The 19,978-nt window shown below is 53.7% G+C and overlaps 1 non-coding gene and 2 pseudogenes across 1 annotated transcript; 2 read left to right on the top strand and 1 right to left on the bottom strand.

The window, feature by feature from the left end:
• The first annotated feature begins 1,761 nt into the window (after positions 1–1,761).
• Positions 1,762–1,961, top strand: LOC142016230 (small nucleolar RNA U3; annotated as a pseudogene).
• Positions 1,962–6,754: 4,793 nt separating this feature from the next.
• On the top strand, positions 6,755–6,836 carry TRNAS-AGA (transfer RNA serine (anticodon AGA)). Its single transcript has one exon. It is a non-coding gene; the product is annotated as a tRNA-Ser (tRNA).
• Positions 6,837–18,619: 11,783 nt separating this feature from the next.
• Positions 18,620–18,819, bottom strand: LOC142016263 (small nucleolar RNA U3; annotated as a pseudogene).
• Positions 18,820–19,978: the final 1,159 nt, after the last annotated feature.

Genomic DNA, 19,978 nt, shown 5'->3' with positions numbered 1-19,978 from the left:
AGCCCTCCTCTACTTAAGATACCTTGATGACATCTTTATGATTTGGATTCATGGTATAGAGATTCTAGAAGAATTCCACAGAGACTTTTACAATCTCCACCCCACCATCAACTTATGCCTCGATTACTCCACGCAAGAGATACATGTCCTGGACACTGCAGTACTAATCAAGGCAGGTCTGATCAGTACCACACTGTACCGGAAACCCACTGATCGCTATACTTACCTACACGCTTCTAGCTTCCATCCTGCACACATAACGAGATCCATTGTTTCCAGTCAAGCCCTTAGATATAATCGCATTTGCTCTGATCCAACTGACAGAGACCAAAAACTACAAGATCTCTACAAAATATTCATAAACTTGAATTTCCCACCAGGAGAAATAAAAAAAACAAATTGACAGGACCAGACGAATACCCAGAGACCAGCAACTCCAAGACAGGCCCAAAAAAGCCAAGAACAGAACACCACTGGTCATCACCTACAGCCCCCAACTCAAACCACTGCAATGCATTGTCAAAGACTTACAACCTCTCCTTAATCGGGATGCCACACTCCAGAAGGCCCTTGGTGACAGGCCTGTTCTCTTCTCCAGACAACTTCCCAACCTTACGAGGATTCTGACCAATATCTACAGTCTATCCCGCAGGAACACCAGTTCTGGGACTTTTCCTTGCAACAAAGCCCACTACCAGCTTTACCCACATATCTATTCTGGAGATACCATCACTGGACCTAACCAGATTATTCACAGAATCACAGGCACATTCTCATGTTCCTCTGCTAACATCATTTATGCCATCATGTGCCAACAATGCCCGGGTGCTTTGTATATTGGACAGACTTCAAACTCTCTGCGACAAAGAGTTAATGGGCACAAAACAGACATCAAAACACTCCTGATCCACAAAACAGTTAGTCTACCTTTTAATGGAGTGGGCCATTCCGTTAATGACTGAAGAGTTTGCGTCTTATTGAAAAAGAATTTTCAGTCTGCTTTGGAAAGAGAAAGTGCTGAACTCTCTTTCATATTCTAATTCCACACAGTAACACTTGGTTTCAACCAGGATGCGAATTTTCTGGGACATTATAGGGGCTCTTTTGCATACTTGGTTTAATCTAATTCTTGACCCTCACCCCGCCCTGCCACTCTGCTCTCTTATTTGCTCACATTGATAGTTTTTTTCTGATTTGTCAACCTTGATTACTGTTTTTGGTTCTCTGTGTCTAAAATATTGAGTCTGTTCTGGGCTGGCTCTGGTCTGAAGAAGTGGGTCTGTCCCACCAAAGCTCACCTCATAAATTCTTTTGTTAGTCTTTAAAATGCTACTTACTGCTATTTTGTTTTCATTTCAATTGGTGCCTGTTGATTTCAGTGCCTCTCTACTTTCCTTTTACATCACCTGCACAGCTGGCAAGAAGGAACTAACCTGCCAGAGTCCTCTGTGCCTGATACCTGTCACATGAGAGACTGTAAGAAAAGTGGCAGATTGGGGAAGTAAAAGTGAGAGGGTTTGATTGACTCCAAAGGGCGCTGTATGCTAATCAGGAGGGGTGTGTCTGAAAACAGCCACATGCAACCACCTGTGATACACTGCGTCCCAAAGCGGGTGAATTGGGCTTCAACGAAAGGGGTGGTTGATTTTAGACTTTTGTCCCTTAGTTGGAGGAGGGTGGAAGCAGCTGTTTGAAAATGTTCCCCATGGGCAGGAAGCTTGCGCCTGTTCTGCTGGGTGTGCAGCTGAGGAGTATGTGTTTAAGACTGTACTTTTAGGGATCATTTCTGTAGTGTGTAGCTAGAGAAGTGCATGTGGGTGTTCTTGGTCTTGCCAACCATGATGATGAATTGAAGTGTTCTCTTCAGAGCATGAGGTAAACAAGCAGTACTGCTGTTTGTTCTTGATGATTGTTCTTGTTTTCTTTTGGAAGCAAGAAAAAGAGAACCTAGTCTGAGTGGTTGTTTTTTATTGTAAAGTTTAAAAGAAGTTTTTAGAGTGGGGAGAATTGTGTTAGCTGCTTTTGCATGAAATGTTCAGGAGCAGAGAGAGTGAAAATGGTGTTTAAAAGTTTCTGTTTCTTAAGCTGCGTCTACACGTGCACGCTACTTCGAAGTAGCGGCACCAACTTCGAAATAGCGCCCGTCGCGTCTACATGCGTCGGGCGCTATTTTGAAGTTAACTTTGACGTTAGGCGGCGAGACGTCGAAGTCGCTAACCTCATGAGGGGATCGGAATAGCGCCCTACTTCGACGTTCAACGTCGAAGTAGGGACTGTGTAGACGATCCGCGTCCCGCAATGTTGAAATTGCTGGGTCCTCCATGGCGGCCATCAGCTGGGGGGTTGAGTGATGCTCTCTCTCCAGCCCCTGCGGGGCTCTATGGTCACCGTGGGCAGCAGCCCTTAGCCCAGGGCTTCTGGCTGCTTCTGCGGCAGCTGGGGATCTATGCTGCAGGCACAGGGTCTGCAACCAGTTGTCAGCTCTGTGTATCTTGTGTTGTTTAGTGCAACTGTGTCTGGGAGGGGCCCTTTAAGGGAGCGGCTTGCTGTTGAGTCCGCCCTGTGACCCTGTCTGCAGCTGTGCCTGGCATCCCTATTTCGATGTGTGCTACTTTGACGTGTAGACGTTCCCTTGCTGCGCCTATTTCGATGTTGGGCTGAGCAACGTCGAAGTTGAACATCGACGTTGCTGGCCCTGGAGGACGTATAGACGTTATTCATCGAAATGGACTATTTCGATGTTGGCTGCACGTGTAGACGTAGCCTTAGTTGTTAAAAGAATTTTATCCTTTTTTGATATACACACACATTTCCTTTGTTACACTATGCTGCAATTTTCACGTGGGGACCTGGTTCTGCTTTTCTACCCTTTTCTCCGTGGCTGGCTGAATCTGAACCACAGAGTGATGTCAAAAGGCAAACTTTCCAAAGCCACCTTCTGACAGATCAGCTTTTGAAAGCGAGCGTCCGCACGCCCCAAGCGAAAGGAGATTGTGAGCCGCTCTTTGAAAAGACCAGGCCCTTGGTTTGCAAGGAAGCAGCCACATGTCACCTGGTGCTCTTTTGGGAGAAAAGGGGCAGAAAATGCCGTGGCTGCGCTAGCAAGGCAGATAAGCCCTTCTGGGGGCTGCAGCCTGGTGCTCCTTTAAAGGGCTCCTCCAAAACACACTCATTCTGCATATGCCAAGGACTGGCTTGTACCCAGAGCACCAAGAACTCAACCACATGGAGAAGCCACTTGGTGGCACACAATGGCCCCCAGAGACTCCCTGATGCCCGACCCATCCAGGCCATGGTCAGCCTGTAGGCACTGCTCCGAGCTGCCACCCTCCAGCAGCGAGTGATGGGACAGGCTGGTTCTGGGGGACTGGAATGACACCCGCTGGCCCCACAACTTCAGTATGACAAAGAGGCTATTTCTGGAGTTAAGTCATTGGCCCTCCCCTGCCCCCCAGCACCATGACACACAGGTGCAGCGCACACTCCCCTTGCACAAGGGGGTAGCCATTGCTATGTGGAGGCTCACTACCCTGGACAGCCACCAGTCATTTGGCCATCAATTGGGGGTGGGCAGGGCCACCATTGCGGCTGTTCTGCTGGAGGTAGGGCATGCTTGGGGCACCTCCCCACCATGGGGAGGAGGGCTACCAGGCAAGGGGGACCCTCAGAGACAGGGGAGAGGGACAGAGTGGGGTGTCTGGGGCCAGGTGGCGGGAGGGGAATGGGATGCATGGAGCACCCCACCACGCACACATGGACATGTTCTCCCCACACACCATTCAGGTCTTCTGGGCAATCAAAAACAACCTACTTTACTGGGTTGTACGTGTCTGGGATCTGCAAGTCACCCTAATGGGGGCTGAGAAGCTGGACTTCCCCAAGTGCTTCAGAGCTCTGGATGGGACCCACATTGCTATCCAGGCCCCAGAATGCAGCACAGGCATCTTCATCAATTGCAAGGGGTACCATTTTGGGGTGCTCCAGACCTGCGTGGACACCAAGGGGCAATTTATGGCATTTTGTGTGGGTTTGTCTGGGTGAGCCCACAATGCCCGTATCTTCCAACTCATGGCTCTGCTGCAGCATGCAGGAGAAGACATCCATCCCAACCTGGGAGCTACCAAATGGGGACACCACTAGCCCCCCTATATAATGCCCAATGCCATTTACCCCTTGCATGAGTGGCTGATGTGGCCCTACATGGGACACACTGAGCCCAGCCAGGACATTTTTATTTAGTTCCTAAACTGGGCTTGCAATATTAGGTGGCTGAAGGGCACTTTCAGGGCCCCCTCAGGATACTGGAGGTCATCCCGCGCAATGTACCAGATGTGGTGGGTACATGCTGCTCCCTCCACAACACCGTGGAGGTAAAGCAAGAGCCGTTCATGCAGGGGTGGGTTTTGGGTCTGGCCACGGCTCCAAGCAGCTGGCTGCTTTCCCATGCTGTCAGGCACAGAGGGTCAGGGTGCAGGTCAGGAAGTTCCTCTGGGAGGCCTTTGTGCGGGGGCCCATGAGACCCCCGAACATCCAGCCACCACCACAACTCCCTTCCCACGCACCCAACTCTCACTATCAACCCCCCCCCCAACACTCCCATACCCTCCCGGCCTCCCAATAGACACCAGGGACAGGGAGTGTTGCTAAGGAAAGTATTTCATGAAACTCTGGCAATGGATTCCAAACTGCATAAACAGAACAGTAAACGATTGACAAGAGGGATGGGGGACTATAGACAATGGGGTCCTGGGGTGGGCAGTGGGGGCAATGGAACTTAGAGGAGGTCTTGGAGAGGGGGTGGGGTAACAGAACTCAGAAAGGGCTCTGGGGAGCGGGTGGGAGGCCATAGTCCGTATTCTCACAAGGGCTGGGATGGAGCTGGGACCATCAGGAGGTAGGGACAAGGAAGGGGTCCAGTGGGCTCAGGCTTGGGCTCACTGGGGGCTACAGGAAGGGAGGGAGGGGATGGGGGAAGGCTGGGTGGGAGCAGGGCAGCAATGTCAGGGACTGTGGGCAGATCTGTGGGGGGAACTGTGGGACACTGTGAGGGATATGTGGAGGGAGGAGCTGCAGGGGCTGTGGGAGGGACTGGTGATGGGGTGGGAGGCTGAGCCAGGTATGTGGTCACAGCCTGTGTGAGGGTGTCCAGGCTGCCTGCCACCCAACCCCAGGCCTCCTGCTCCATCACCAGCCTCTCCTGCGTGACAGCAGTCACGTCCTGCAGGGTGGTGGTGTGAGCAGTGACAGCAGCAGCTTCCTCCTCCCCACAGTGGCACCAGCACATGCCCCAGCACTGGCCCCATGTGGCCCTCTTAGGGGTGCAGTTCCAGCCCCCTCGCCCTCTGGTTTGGGCCTTTCTGGCTTGTGTACAGGCCTTGTCTGGCCCCTGGATGGTGCAGCTCTGGAGACAGAAGGGGACCCAGGGAAAGGCCATCAGTACCATGACCTGGCCCTGGGGGCTGTGTGCCCCCCTCCACCTTGTCCCCCCATCTGGCCCGGGGTCCCTGAGGGATCTGTGTGGCTGGGGGGTCCCTGCGAGGGTGGGACATATGCAGTGTAGCTCAGCCTCCCTCCCTGGGCATGCAGCCTGTGGTGCTGTCCTCAGGGGCAGGTGTTGAGTGTTGCATGAGGCTCCCATTGAGGCTCAGGGAGCACGGCCATGTGGGGTGCATCCAGACTGGAGCTGGTGGCTGTGTGAGTGGGCCACTGCTGGCCTTCCCTCCCCTTGTGCCAGGCATCCAACATGCACGAAACCGACCTTGGTGTACCTAGAGGAACTGAAGGGAGGCCCAGGTGGAGGGGGCCCAGATGGAGACCTCTCAGGACACAGAGATGATGAGGACCCCATTGCTGGAACCCCTGTCATGGCTCTGGGCTTCTGTTCCTGTGCCTGTTGGGTGGGAGCTGCTGCCTGCTACTGGTCCTGACACCTCCTGCAGCCCCCTGGCAAGCGCCATCTGAGCTGGTGGTTTGTAGGACGTGGGTGGTCAGTGCTGCCTCCTTGGGTCCCAGGAGGCCGTTGAGCTCCTGGAAGTGGGGCAGGTAGCGGCCTCTGCCAATCGAGTGGCTGGCCTCATCCTGGGCCTGGCAGTCGGCCTGCCACAGTTCCTTCACTTTTCTCCCCAGTAGTTCAGCTGCTCAGGTGGGGTGACCCTTGGAGCTCAGGCCAGAGAACAGGTGGCTGAAGGCTGCAGCATCCTGGCACCAGCCAGTCATGTGGAGCAGCAGCTCCTCATTCCCCAGAGCGTCAGAAGTCCTTAAACTCAGTCTCACTCCAGGAGGGGCCCTCGTCCTCATCCCCTGGCTGGGCTCCTGACACACCTCAGATGGGTTGAAGGGGGCTCTGGGGGATACAGGGCTGTGGTCAATGGCCATGGATTGCCCCATGGAACTTTCACTGGGGCAGAATGATCCCCCTCCCCCACCATCTGCTGCCCCAAGGCCACAGGTCCCTCGAATGTTCCCTGGGGACGTCGAATACATTTTGTTCTGTGCACCAAGGCCTGGGCAGATGTGCACCTCCAAGAGAAACACCGGCTGCTGCCTGTGGGGCTCTGCTAATTAGCCGGGCAGCACCTGCATCTCTCCTGAGCAGCCGCCCAAGCACACAGCTTCCAGGGACACTGCCGGGGCCGGGGCTGAGGAAAGGGGAGGGCAGCAAACCCCACCAGCTGTCTGGCAGTGTTCCTGACCAGCCTCGGCCCACCGAGCATTCACCAGGGCCTCTGGCCTAGGGGGCAGAAACAGTCTCACAGCTGTGATGACCGAGTGGTTAAGGTGTTGGACTAGAAATCCAATAGGGTTTCCCTGCGCAGGTTCAAATCCTGCTCACAGCGAGGGCTGTGTTTTAGCCACATCCTGGAACCAGGACACTACAGCAGTACAGGCCCTGAGACACTGCGCAGGGGCTGTCTGTGACCAGTGTATGCAAGAGGTGAGGGGAGTCTGTGCCTGGGGGAAATGCTGACCCTGGGGCATGGTCACTGCTCTGGCTGTGGCTGGGCCCAGCCTGTCTCCTACGTCAGCCTGACAGTGTGACACTCACCTGTTTAATGCCCTGGCAAGGACTGGGCAGCCCTGGTTCATCTGCAGCCAGAGATAGGGCAGCTGCCTCTAAGGGAAGGGCCTGTTCCCAAGGCTGGCTCAGGGGCTCTGGTCTCTGCCAGCTCCTGAGCTGTGCAGTACACAGCTGGGAAAGGGACGGACAGTTGCCCAAGGGGGAATGAAAGTCACAATCTCCTGTCTGCCCCAACAGCAATAGACTGATCTACAGAACCAGACACAGGCCAGCATCCCTTCCTATGGGTCTCCCACAGGTTGTGGGGACCAGCTTAGTGCAGGGCCAAAAAGGGGGCACAGCATAAAAACTGTCATCACCCCTGTTCTGGGGCAGCCGCCACAGCTGGGAGACCCCGGCTCCTCTGCTCTCTGGGGCAGAGTCAGTGATGCTCCTTTGCATACCCACAATGCATTGCGTGGTGTGTCCGGAGTCTCTCATCCGTGCGCTGCCTTTGCTCCTGGAGCCTCTGGTTCTGGGGCTGAAATTTGGCTGGAAGCACCTCTGGGTAATGGACTGCACAAAGGGGAGGCTTTGCGAGTTGTCTGTGGGGGCGCTGTGATGTGAGAAGAACTTGCTTTCCCCCAGCTCCAGCTCCTTCAGTGGGTTTGGTGTATAATTTCTTCCTTGTTTTTTTCTCTCTCTCTTTTTTCTCTTCTCTTTGAAAAAATGTCTTTGTACAGAGACGTGTGAGAATTTTTACCCAGTTTGTGTTTCATGTGTGTTAACAATTTGAGTTTTATGTACATGCTCTTGAATGTTTCATGCCGTTTTTTCCAAATGTATTTGATGTGCTGTGTGGATGATTCTGTGATTTTATTGAATTTTTTGTGTGCTGTATAATTTTTGCCCTTTTAAGGTGTGGGTCACTGTCTTCTGGAGGAGCAGGGTGGATAGGTTGTAGGCTGAGGGCTCTATAGCTGTGTCTACACATGCACACTACTTCGAAGTAGCGGCACCAACTTCGAAATAGCGCCTGTCACAGCTACACGCGTCGGGCGCTATTTCGAAGTTAACTTCTACGTTAGGCGGCGAGACGTCGAAGTCGCTATCCTCATCAGGAGATGGGGATAGCGCCCTACTTCGACGTTCAACGTTGAAGTAGGGACCGTGTAGTCATTGCGCGTCCCGCAACTTCGAAATAGCGGGGTCCGCCATGGCGGCCATCAGCTGAGGGGTTGAGAGACGCTCTCTCCAGCCCCTGCGGGGCTCTATGGTCACCGTGTGCAGCAGCCCTTAGACCAGGGCTTCTGGCTGCTGCTGCTGCAGCTAGGGATCCATGCTGCAGGCACAGGGTCTGCAACCAGTTGTCGGCTCTGTGGATCTTGTGTTGTTTAGTGCAACAGTGTCTGGGAGGGGCCCTTTAAGGGAGCGGCTTGCTTTTGAGTCAGCCCTGTGACCCTGTCTGCAGCTGTGCCTGGCACCCTTATTTCAATGTGTGGTACTTTGGCGTGTAGATGTTCCCTTGCAGTGCCTATTTCAATGTGGTGCTGCGCAACGTCGAAGTTGAACATGGATGTTGCCAGCCCTGGAGGACGTGTAGACGTTATTCATCGAAATAGCCTATTTCGATGTTGCTACATCGAAATAAGCTACTTCGATGTAGGCTTCACGTGTAGACGTAGCCTATCTGTGTCAAAAGAGACACATTGTAAAAGAAGCCAGAGGGTTCTTTCTTTTCAGGAGAATGAGGCACTTTCTTGCACAGAGAACAGCTGTTATGTAAAAGTACAACAAAAGACAGAACCATCTGCTTCCCACCTGAGGCAACTCCCCCAGCCTTTTCCAATGTGGTCTTCTTGAACATTTTACATTCCTCTAATGCTGCCCTGACTGCACTTGTATCGAGGGCCAAAAGGAAAAGCCCATTTTACCAGCAGAAGTTGGATGACCATCAGGCTCTTAATCTGGCAGTGCCGGGCTCAAGTCCTTCTCTGGGCAGCTGGCTGTTAATTTGCTTTGTGCCCCTGGAGCCCAAAGAGTCCTGCCTACAGCTGGAGCAGTGGTCCAGGCTCCAGACTGTGGGGTGATGCCCTAGAAAGGAAAACTCACTGGAAATCTTCCATGGTCGTACCGTGCTTAGTACTCTGCACTGTAGCTGCAGAAACCTTGGTTCAAATCCAAGTCATGACAGTAATAGCACAGGGCTGGTACCGCTTTTATTTTCCCCTAAAGGGCAGTGAAGCACTGCAATGTGTTACCTGAAGAGGTGGTGAAATCTCCATCCCTGGAGGTTTTTAAGCCCTGGCTTGACAAAGCCCTGGCTGGGATGATTTAGTTGGGGTTGCTCCTGCTTTGGGGAGGAGGCTGAACTCAATGGTCTCCTGAGGTCCCTTCCAGCCCCAGGCTTCTGTGGTTCTAAGCCCATATCCACAGGAATGGGCCTGGAAAGCAGAGTGTGTGGCTGGTGGAAGTTTTGTGGGGGTCAGGTGCTGAGAAAGCCCCGGGCAGAGAGTGGGAGTCCTGGGAGACACAGGATCTGCAGAGAAGCAATAAGGACACAGTCCATGCTGCCAGCTGAGGGTGAGAGGTGTCCAGAGGGCAATGCCAGCCAGCCCCAAAGGGTAAGGGGCCAGTGGGGAGGGCTGGAGCCATTGTTCAGGGCTCTGCTTCCTGCAGTCTGAGTTCAATGTCAGAAGCACCTCCTGGGGCTGCCTTACTGAGGCACAGCCCTAAAGCTCTCTGAGCTGCTTCCCTCTCCTGTCCTGCACAAGAGTGAGTGGGGTGACTGGCGCCTGGTGGAGCCAGGTCTTTCGCCCAGCCAGATGGAAGGGTTCAGGCAATCGTTTGGTGCGCTGGAACTTGGCAGTGTGCCCAGAGATCCCTGGAGTCCTGATGCTGGTGTGATCTTGTGAGCCTGGGGCAGCCCTCCCTGGAAATGCCGTATCTCTCCTGCTGAAGGCTCTGGTGCAGAGAAGTGATTTAAACTCCCCACTCGCATGTCCACCGTGCTCTTCTGACCCCAATAGGCCCCCTGCCGCCCACCCCTGCAGTGTGGGAAACAAAAGTTTATGACCAAGAGAAAACAAAGGAACAGGACGGGAGGTGTTACAAGGCAGGTCACAGGCATACAAAGCCTGCAGAAGCCTTCTTCCATGCCGTGCTGGGGAGTTTGTAGGCCTGAAAGTCCCTCTGCAGCACACCCCCAGCTGGGGCGGGTCATTCAGTGCTTTTCTCACTGCTCTGATTGTACAAAGGTGACCCCAGAGGGAAGAAGCAGAAACCTGGGACAGATGCAGCCTCCCTCTGACCTTCCTGGTGATATGTGGCTTGTGTTTCCTCTGTCCCAGCCACAAGCTGCCCAGCATGTAGCCTAGAAGCCTCAGGGTTATGTGCATGGACATGGCGAAACCGACCTGCTGAGCCTTCAGCTGTTCCCCTTGTTTTCCCAATGGGCCAACAAGATAGCAGGCGGTACAGGATGAGCCATCAAGCAGGCCAGGCAGCCTTCCAGGCCTAGCCACCTGAGCCATTGGCTGCCCAAGCCCCACCCTGCTGGGGCCAGCCACCCACCCTCTAGCCTGAGCCCCCACACTGCCAGTAAATTTCCTACCCTGTCATAATGGTCCTTCCTTTGTTCCTATATGTATGACCTTAAATTGGGCTGTACAGAAACACATATTTGATTGCACTTTGTTCATCAAGGTGTCCAGATTGGTTTGGGTTAGTAACCTGTCTGTCCCCTTCATTGTTTACTGCTCCCGCAGTCTTTGCCTGCGTCTACACTACAAAAATAACCATGAAGTTGAGTATGGACACACACCAGACTTCGAAGCTGGGCACTTCTCCATCCCCAGGAATGGAGTAAAGACTTCGACGTTAGCTCCCAAAGGGCAAATGTGTGTAGGCTCTCTGCTGCCTACTTCGAAGTCGTGCCGAACTTGGAAGTTAACTCTGAAGTTAGTTTCTTGTGCGGATTCACCCTTTGTGTCCTCTCTTAACTTGGTCCATAATAACTTGATGTTGCCTTCCAGGTCACGCCTAAAAATGTTACATAGCGGTGAGTCAAGAGTCCCTGTAAGGCCTCATGAGAAACACCCTCAGCTTGAGTAGGACTCCCTGTTTACACTTACATTTTGAAACCAATTGGTGAGACAGTTCTTTTAATCCATGTCGTGTGTGTTGTGTTTATATTGGATCATTCTCGGTTCTTAATCAAAATGTTGTGTGGTGCCAAGGCAAGTGCTTTACACCAGAATAAGTCAATTGTATCAACTCTATGATGTTATTCGACCAGCTTTGTAATCTGCTGAAAATCTCAGGTTAGCTTCACAGGAGCTGTTCTCCACAAACCCATGTGATTAGCATTATCTTCCTGTCATTTTTTTATCAAGTCCCATACCAGAAGCTCCATTATTTTTCCTGAAATCAGGTTCTGGCAAACAGGCCTAGAACTACCCAGTTCATTCTGTTTTCCCTGTTTAAACATTGGCACATTCACTTTCTTCCAGTTCCTCACAATCAACATTCATAGTTTAGCAGGCTCCTTGGCTAGCTCCTTTAAAACTCTTGGATCTTTTCAGATTTGCTGTATTTAAAATGTCTAAACTTAGTAGCAACAAGGTGGGCAAAGTAAGAGCTTTTATTGAATGAATGGATGCTCCTGTCATGAGTGCAGGGGACTGGACTAGCTGTCCTCTCGAGGTTCCCTTCAGTTCTGTGATTCTGTGTTGGTGAAAGAGACAAGCTTACGCACAAAACTTCATGTTTTTCTCCATTTCAATCTAGCAATAGACCAATACTGATTCTTTTTTAGCCTAAAGTGCTTAAATAACTCCCTCTTATTGTCCTTAAATTTGCTGCCCATAGAGTTTTCTTTATCATTCTGCCATCTGATTTCTATTTATTGCTATCAGTTCTTCTCCAGGAGGTTGCTCGTGTCCATTCAGTGGAGATGTGTGTGCGCTTGCTGCATGCGCAGGTGCAGCTGGTGCACCGAAGGTAGCTGGCCCGTGCAGGAGGTGCCCCTCCACAGAAATGCAAAGCGTTACAGGTGGTTCACAGAGCGTGCGAGATCTTCCACCCTCACCTTGCAGGTAAAGTGGTTTGGGTCTTCATGGACAATACAGCCATGATGTTTTATGTCAAGCACCAAGGGGGAGCTCAGTCCAGAGGGCTCCGTCAGGAGGCCGTCCGTCTCTGAGCCTGCTGCGCCCAGCACGGCGGTCACTGGGAAGCCGGCCATCTCCGGGTGCGAGGAGTTCCTTGGCTGACCAGCTGGCAGACAGTTCTCCTCTCCTGGGCTCTGAGATGGCCCTATTGTTCTGGACTGTCTGAGGTCACCGTCTCCCCACCGCCTTTAACCAATCAGCTAAGGTTCTTCAACAGGCCCTTGTGATGTCACTGCCACACCCACCCCTGCCCTGCAGGGCTCATGTCCTGCCCCTGGCAGCCCCTTGTGTAAACACCCCCTAAGGATCTGGAGCAAAAAAGGCACATAAGAAACCCAACAACTCCTCCCATCCTCAGTGCCCTCTGGGCTGCAACTCCGGCTCCCCTTACGTCTGTGCTGGGGAGCTGGAAGGTGTTGCTATGGGCAGCCCATGTCGGTCAGCCCCACTAAAGCTCATCACTTCATCAATTATTTCACTCGTCTTTAAAGTGCCATAGGGCTGTTGTTTGGTTTAAGATACAGGCTAACACAGCGACTTCCAGTCACCAAAGAGCACTCCTGAGAGAGGGGCACCCTGGCTTAACTGATTACCATATCTACCGCATAAGGAGGAGATCTGGGGTTTAATCCCTAGTGGTGTCTTGTTCTACGTATTCCCTAAAGTTCTCCTATGCTTGGCAGGGGAGCAGAGGAGACCCCCCTTGGCAGGCCCAGCCCATGATGGGGTCGGAAAAGGCTGATGAGAGAGGAGCAGTGGAAAGAATCCAGTTGCAGCCTGGAGCTTGGGAAAAGGCGTCTGTGACAGCTGCTTGGAAGATGGCAACCTCTGCAGGTGGGGCAGGGCAGGACAAGAAGGGTCACTCTCCTCCCGTGTCCCTTTGTCACTGACAAAACCCAAATGAGTTGGGAGAAAAGTCCCAGCAAGGCACTGTGGCTCCCCTGGCCGTGCACCTGCCAGGCAAATGGAGGGGAGGGAACCAGCACTCACTGGTGCCTGGCCAAATATTTCTGGCAGCCTCTCAGCTGTTTTGCAGAAACACTGGGCTGTGCTGGAGAGTTCAGAGCAGGGGAGCTGTTCCAGTGGTTCCCAGGGGTGGGGCACCCAGGGCCAGGGCTGTCCCTGAAACCCCTTCACCCATTGCCTCTGCAGAGCGGAAAGGGAAACCCTGAGACACGGCCCTGGGGCAAGGCCTGGAGCAAAGCTCCCTCCTCCCCTCCCTCTGCTTCGATCGTAACCCTGGAAGAGAGAGATACGAGCGGCACATCTCGCCCAGCACTTCTCAGAATGAAGGGAACTGCCTCTTCTCTCACCCACCCCAGGCAAAACCCTCCCTGCCAGCCTCTTACTCCTGGCCACAGCCTTCTATCTGGTCCGGCCAAGTGCCACCTCCCCCACCCCCACCCATTCAGGAGGTGACTGTGCTGGGCCTTCTCCTGGCCTGCTGCTCACACAGCAGGGAGCCATGGAAGGAAACAGTGAGGGAGGCATCGGACACCAACGGGCGCTGAGCCCATGGTTGATTATGATGGTGATGATGATGCCAAGAGCCTCCCTCGTGTGTTCCCTCAGCAGCCGCACACCCACCTTTCTGAGCAGGAAAAGAGCACCAGGAATTGGTGATACCCCAACAATGAACATCTACCCCACATAATTGGCTACCCCTGGCCTCTTCCAGGCCGGTACTTACCTGGATGGAGCTGGAGTTCCCCATGGCTGTCTGCACCCAGCCAGGAGGGAGAACACCACTCAGGATCCCGTCTCCACTTTACCCCAAGACCTGGCACTTGGGGAGCATGTTCAGAGCAGCCTGCAGGCGAGAGGCCATGAGCAGAGACAGCAGAGTGTGGTGGCGGGAATGAGCCCTGTCGAAATTACCTGCCCTTCCCAGGGGAGGGACGGGACAGACAGACACCGAGGCACCGAGGCATGTGCGGATCAGCACCGCCAATGAACACACACACTGCCAGCTGGGCGCGCTCTGCTAATCAGCTGGGCGGCATTTGAATTGCTCCTGGGTGGTGACCCAAGCGCTCAGTCTGTAGGAAACACTCGTGTGAAGAAAACGCTCGTGTGAGCTGCATTCTGTGATGCGCTGTGTGAGGACAGCAAGCCACAGAGATGCGGGTGTAGCCGCACTTTGATGAGCCGCTGACGGTGAGGCCTCGAGTGATCAGAGACCGGTAAGTGCACCTGAGAGCATTGCTGGTGCTGCTCTCAGTTCTGCAGGATCGGGGTGTGGAGGGGAAAGTGGAAATGTGACATCGATGCTCCTTTGGGTTCCCCCAGAGCTGCACCAGGTGCAGCAAGGATCTGGCCCCTTGCATTGAGTGGGGGATGGTCTCTAAATGGGGAAAGTCCACCTGTCGGAGGAGGCAGAGTTCATAGTTCTGCAGTGGTGTTTCCCTGAGCTGAGACCGGCTACAGCTATGATTTTTCCTATTTTACATTGAACTTTCACCAGGGCAGCATGATCCCCCTCCCCCACCATCTGCTGCCCCAGGGCCACAGTTCCCTCAAATACTCCCTGGGGACGTAGAATACATTTTGCTCTGTGCACCAAGGCCTGGGCAGATGTGCACCTCCAGGAGAAACACCGGCTGCTGCCTGTGGGGCTCAGCTAATTAGAGGGAACTGTGGCCCTGGGACAGCAGATGGTGGGGGGGGAGGATCATTCTGCCCGGTGAAAGTTCCATGTGGCAATCCATGGCCAATGACCACAGCCCTGTATCCCCCAGACCCCGCTTCAACCCATCTGAGGTGTGTCAGGAGCCCAGCCACGGGACGCAGACGAGGGCCCCTCCTGGAGTGAGACTGAGTTTAAGGACTTCTGACACTCTGGGGAATGAGGAGGTGCTGCTCTACATGACTGGCTGGTGCCAGGATGCTGCAGCCTTCAGCCACCTGTTCTCTGGCCTGAGCTCCGAGGGTCACCCCACCTGAACAGCTGAACTACTGGGGAGAAAAGTGAAGGAACTGTGGCAGGCCAACTACCAGGCCCAGGATGACGTCAGCCACTCGAGGGGCAGTGGCCACAACCTGCCCCACTTCCAGGAGCTCAACGGCCTCCTGGGACCCAAGGAGGCAGCACTGACCACCCACGTCCTACAAACCACCAGGTCAGATGGCGCTTGCCAGGGGGCTGCAGGAGGTGTCAGGACCAGTAGCAGGCAGCAGCTCCCACCCAACAGGCACAGGAACAGAAGCCCAGAGCCATGACAGGGGTTCCAGCAATGGGGCCCTCATCATCTCTGTGTCCTCAGAGGTCTCCATCTGGGCCCCCTCCACCTGGGCCTCCCTTCAGTTCCTCTAGGGACACCAAGATCGGTTTCGTGCATGTTGGACGCCTGGCACAAGGGGAGGGGAGGCCAGCAGTGGCCCACTCACACAGCCACCAGCTCCAGTCTGGATGCACCCCACATGGCTGTGCTCCCTGAGCCTCAATGGGGGCCTCATGCAACACTCTGCACCTGCCCCTGAGGACAGCACCACAGGCTGCATGCCCAGGGATGGAGGCTGACCTCCGCTGCATATGTCCGACCCATGCAGGGACCCCCCAGCCACACAGATCCCTCAGGGACCACGGGCCAGATGGGGGGACAAGGTGGAGTGGGGCACACAGCCCCCAGGGCCAGGTCATGATACTGATGGCCTTTCCCTGGGTCCCCTTCTGTCTCCAGAGCTGCACCGTCCAGGGGCCAGACAAGGCCTGTACACAAGCCAGAAAGGCCCACACCAGAGGGCGAGGGGGCTGGAACTGCACCCCGAAGAGCGCCCACATGGGGCCAGTGCTGGGGCATGTGATGGAGCAGGAGGCCTGGGGTTGGGTGGCAGGCAGCCTGGACACCCTCACACAGGTTGTGACCACGTGCCTGGCTCAGCCTCCCACCCGATCACCAGTCCCTCCCACAGCCCCTGCAGCTCCTCCCTCCTCATGTCCCTCACAGTGTCCCACAGTTCCCCCGACCCATCCACCCACAGTCACTGACATTGCTGCCCTGCTCCCCCCAACCTTCCCCCATCCCCTCCCTCGCTTCCTGTAGCCCCCAGTGAGCCCAAGCCTGAGCCCACTGGACCCCTTCCTTGTCCCCACCTCCTGATGGTCCCAGCTCCATCCCAGCCCGTGTGAGAATATGGACTGTGGCCTCCCACCCACTCCTCAGAGCCCTTTCTGAGTTCTGTTACCCCACCCCCTCTCCAAGACCACCTCTAAGTTCCATTGCCCCCACTGCCCACCCCAGGACCCCAATTGTCTATAGTCCCCCATCCCTCTTGTCAATCATTTACACTTCTGTTTATGCAGTTTGGAATCCATTGCCAGAGTTTCATGAAATACTTTCTTTAGCAACACTCCCTGTCCCTGGTGTCTATTCGGAGGCCGGGAGGGTATGGGAGTTTCGGGGGGCGGGTTGATATTGAGAGGTAGGTGCATGGGAAGGGAGTTGTGGTGGTGGCTGTATGTTGGGGGTGTCACATGGGCCCCCGCACAAAGGCCTCCCAGAGGAACTTACTGACCTGCACCCTGACCCTCTGTGCCTGACAGCATGGGAAAGCAGCCAGCTGCTTGGAGCCGTGGCCAGACCCAAAACCCACCCCTGCATGAACGGCTCTTGCTTTACCTCCACAGTGTTGTGGAGGGAGCAGCATGTACCCACCACATCTGGTACATTGCACGGGATGACCTCCAGTATCCTGAGGGGGCCCTGAAAGTGCCCTTCAGCCACCTAATATTGCAAGCCCAGTTTAGGAACTAAATAAAAACATCCTGGCTGGGCTCAGTGTGTCCCATGTAGAGCCACATCAGCCACTCATGCAAGGGGTAAACAGCATTGGGCATTATATTGGGGGGCTAGTGGTGTCCCCATTTAGTAGCTCCCAGATTAGGATGGATGTCTTCTCCCACATACTGCAGCAGAGCCATGAGTTGGAAGATACCTGCATTGTGTGCTCACCCAGACAAACCCACACAGAATGCCATAAATTGCCCTTTGGTGTCCACGTGGGTCTGGAGCACCCCAAAATGGTACCCCTTGCAATTGATGAAGATGCCTGTGCTGCACTCTGGGGCCTGGAGAGCAATGTGGGTCCCATCCAGAGCTCTGAAGCACTTGGGGAAGTCTAGCTTCTCAGCCCCATTAGGGTGACTTGCAGATCCCAGACATGGACAACCCAGTAAAGTGGGTTGTTTTTGATTGCCCAGAAGACCTGAATGGTGTGTGGGGAGAACATGTCCATGTGTGCGTGGTGGGGTGCTCCATGCATCCCATTCCCCTCCCGCCACCAGGTCCCAGCCACCCCACCCTGTCCCTCTCCCCTGTCTCTGAGGGTCCCCCTTGCCTGGTAGCCCTCCTCCCCGTGGTGGGGAGGTGCCCCAATCATGCCCTACCTCCAGCAGAACAGCCGCAATGGTGGCCCTGCCCACCCCCAATTGGCGGCCACATGACTGGTGGCTGTCCAGGGTAGTGAGCCTCCACGTAGCAATGGCTACCCCCTTGTGCAAGGGGAGTGTGGGCTGCACCTGTGTGTCATGGTGCTGGGGGGCCGGGGAGGGCCAATGACTTAGCTCCAGAAATAGCCTCTTTGTCATACTGAAGTTGTGGGGCCAGCGGGTGTCGCTCCAGTCCCCCAGAACCAGCCTGTCCCATCACTCGCTGCTGGAGGGCTCGTCCCACAGGGCCGGACAACCCAGGGGAGGGAGAGCAAGCGTCTCTCCAGGGCAGTGGCCTGTGCCAGGGCAGCCATTAGGCTAGACCCCTGGAGCTGCTGGAGGGCGGCAGCTCGGAGCAGTGCCTACAGGCTGACCATGGCCTGGATGGGTCGGGCATCAGGGAGTCTCTGGGGGCCATTGTGTGCCACCAAGTGGCTTCTCCACGTGGTTGAGTTTTCTGTGCTCTGGGTGCAAACCAGCCCTTGGCATGTGCAGAATGAGTGTGTTTTGCAGGAGCCCTTTAAAGGAGCACCAGGCTGCAGCCCCCAGAAGGGCTTATCTGCCTTGCTAGCGGAGCCACGGCATTTTCTGGCCCTTTTCTCACAAAAGAGCAGCCTGTGACATGTGGCTGCTTCCTGGCAAACCAAGGGCCTGGTCTTTTCAAAGAGCGGCTCACAATCTCCTTTCGCTTGGGGCGTGTGGACGCTCGCTTTCGAACGCTGATCTGTCAGAAGGTGGCTTTGGAAAGTTTGCCTTTTGACATCACACTGTGGTGTAGACTCAGCCAGCCACGGAGAAAAGGGTAGAAAATCAGAACCAGGTCCTCAAGTGAAGATTGCAGCACATTGTAACAAAGGAAATGTGTGTGCACATCAAATAAGGACAAAATTCTTTTAACAAGCAAGAAACAGAAACTTTTAAACACCTTTTTCACTCTCTCTGCTCCTGAACATTTCATGTAAAAGCAGTTAAAGCCATTCTCCACACTCTAAAAACTCCATTTAATCTTCATAATAAGAGCCAAGCACCCAGACTAAAATTTCTATTTCTTGCTTTCAACAGAAAACAAGAACAATTATCAGAAATAAACAGCAGTACTACCTGCTTACTCTATGCTCAAAAGAAAACCCTGTAATTCATCGTCATGGTTGATAAATCCAAAAACAGACACAATTATTTCTCTAACTACACACTCGAGAAAAAATTCCTAAAAGTCTAGTTTTAACCACATACTCCTCAGCTGCACACCCAGCAGAACAGGGGGAACATTTTCAAACAGCCGCTTCCACCCTCCTCGAACTAAGGGACAAAAGTCTAAAACCAGTCACCCCTTTCGCTGAAGCCCAATTCACCCGATTTGGGACGCAGTGTATCAGAGGTGGTTGCATGTGGCTGTTTGCAGACACACCCCTCCTGATTTGCATACAGCGCCCTTTGGAGCCAATCAGACCCTCTTGCTTTTACTTACCCAATCTGCCACTTTTCTTACAGGCTCTCATGTGACAGGTATCAGGCACAGAGGACTCTGACAGGTTCGTTCCTTCTGGCCAGCTGTGCAGGTGATGCAAAATGAAAGTAGAGAGGCACTGAAAACAACAGCCACCAATTGAAATGAAAACAAAAAAGCAGTCAAGTAGCACTTTAAAGACTAACAAAATAGTTCATGAGGTGAGCTTTGGTGGGACAGACCCACTTCCTCAGACCAGAGCCAGCCCAGAACAGACACAATATTTTAGACACAGAGAACCAAAAACAGTAATCAAGGTTGACAAATCAGAAAAAAATTATCAAGGTGAGTAAATCAGAGAGCAGAGGGGCAGGGAGGAGTCAAGAATTAGATCAATCCAAGTATGCAAAAGAGCCCCTATAATGTCCCAGAACATTCGCATCCTGGTTGAAACCAATGAGGAAGAACGCAGAGTTCTTAAGGATTCTTCCAGAAATGAGTTGGCCCCACAGAAGAGGAAGCAGGACTGTTTCTACCTGGCTTAGAACAAGCGACTAGTTACAAGTTAGACCCATGTGCTGACCACGACACTGCAGAAAATACACACTGACATTTTGGTGCTTTTCTGAAGTGTTCTCGGGAGCCAGTGCATCAGCAAGTTTCCCTTCGAAGAACAGGCAAGCAAAGGGCACGAAGAACTTCTAAAAACTTCATCAATAGCAGTGGTGCAATAGCTTCTCCAATTTGCCTTTCTCACAAGGAGGAGAAAAAGAGACAAACCCTCCAACCAACAATGTTCATATCTGATCAATGTTTCCTGCCACCGCCCAGGGACCCCTTCAACAAACCAGGAAAGCAAAATGCAAGACCCTCTGTGGATTCTCTTCTTGCCATTGGTTGCACCCACAGCACTTAGGAGAGGCAGACATGGTGAT

This window comes from Carettochelys insculpta, chromosome 7 (genome assembly GCF_033958435.1).
Source record: "Carettochelys insculpta isolate YL-2023 chromosome 7, ASM3395843v1, whole genome shotgun sequence".
In the NCBI taxonomy this organism is placed as follows: domain Eukaryota; kingdom Metazoa; phylum Chordata; order Testudines; family Carettochelyidae; genus Carettochelys; species Carettochelys insculpta.
Note: the sequence above shows the minus strand (reverse complement) of the source record. Positions and strands in the feature narration are given on the sequence as shown.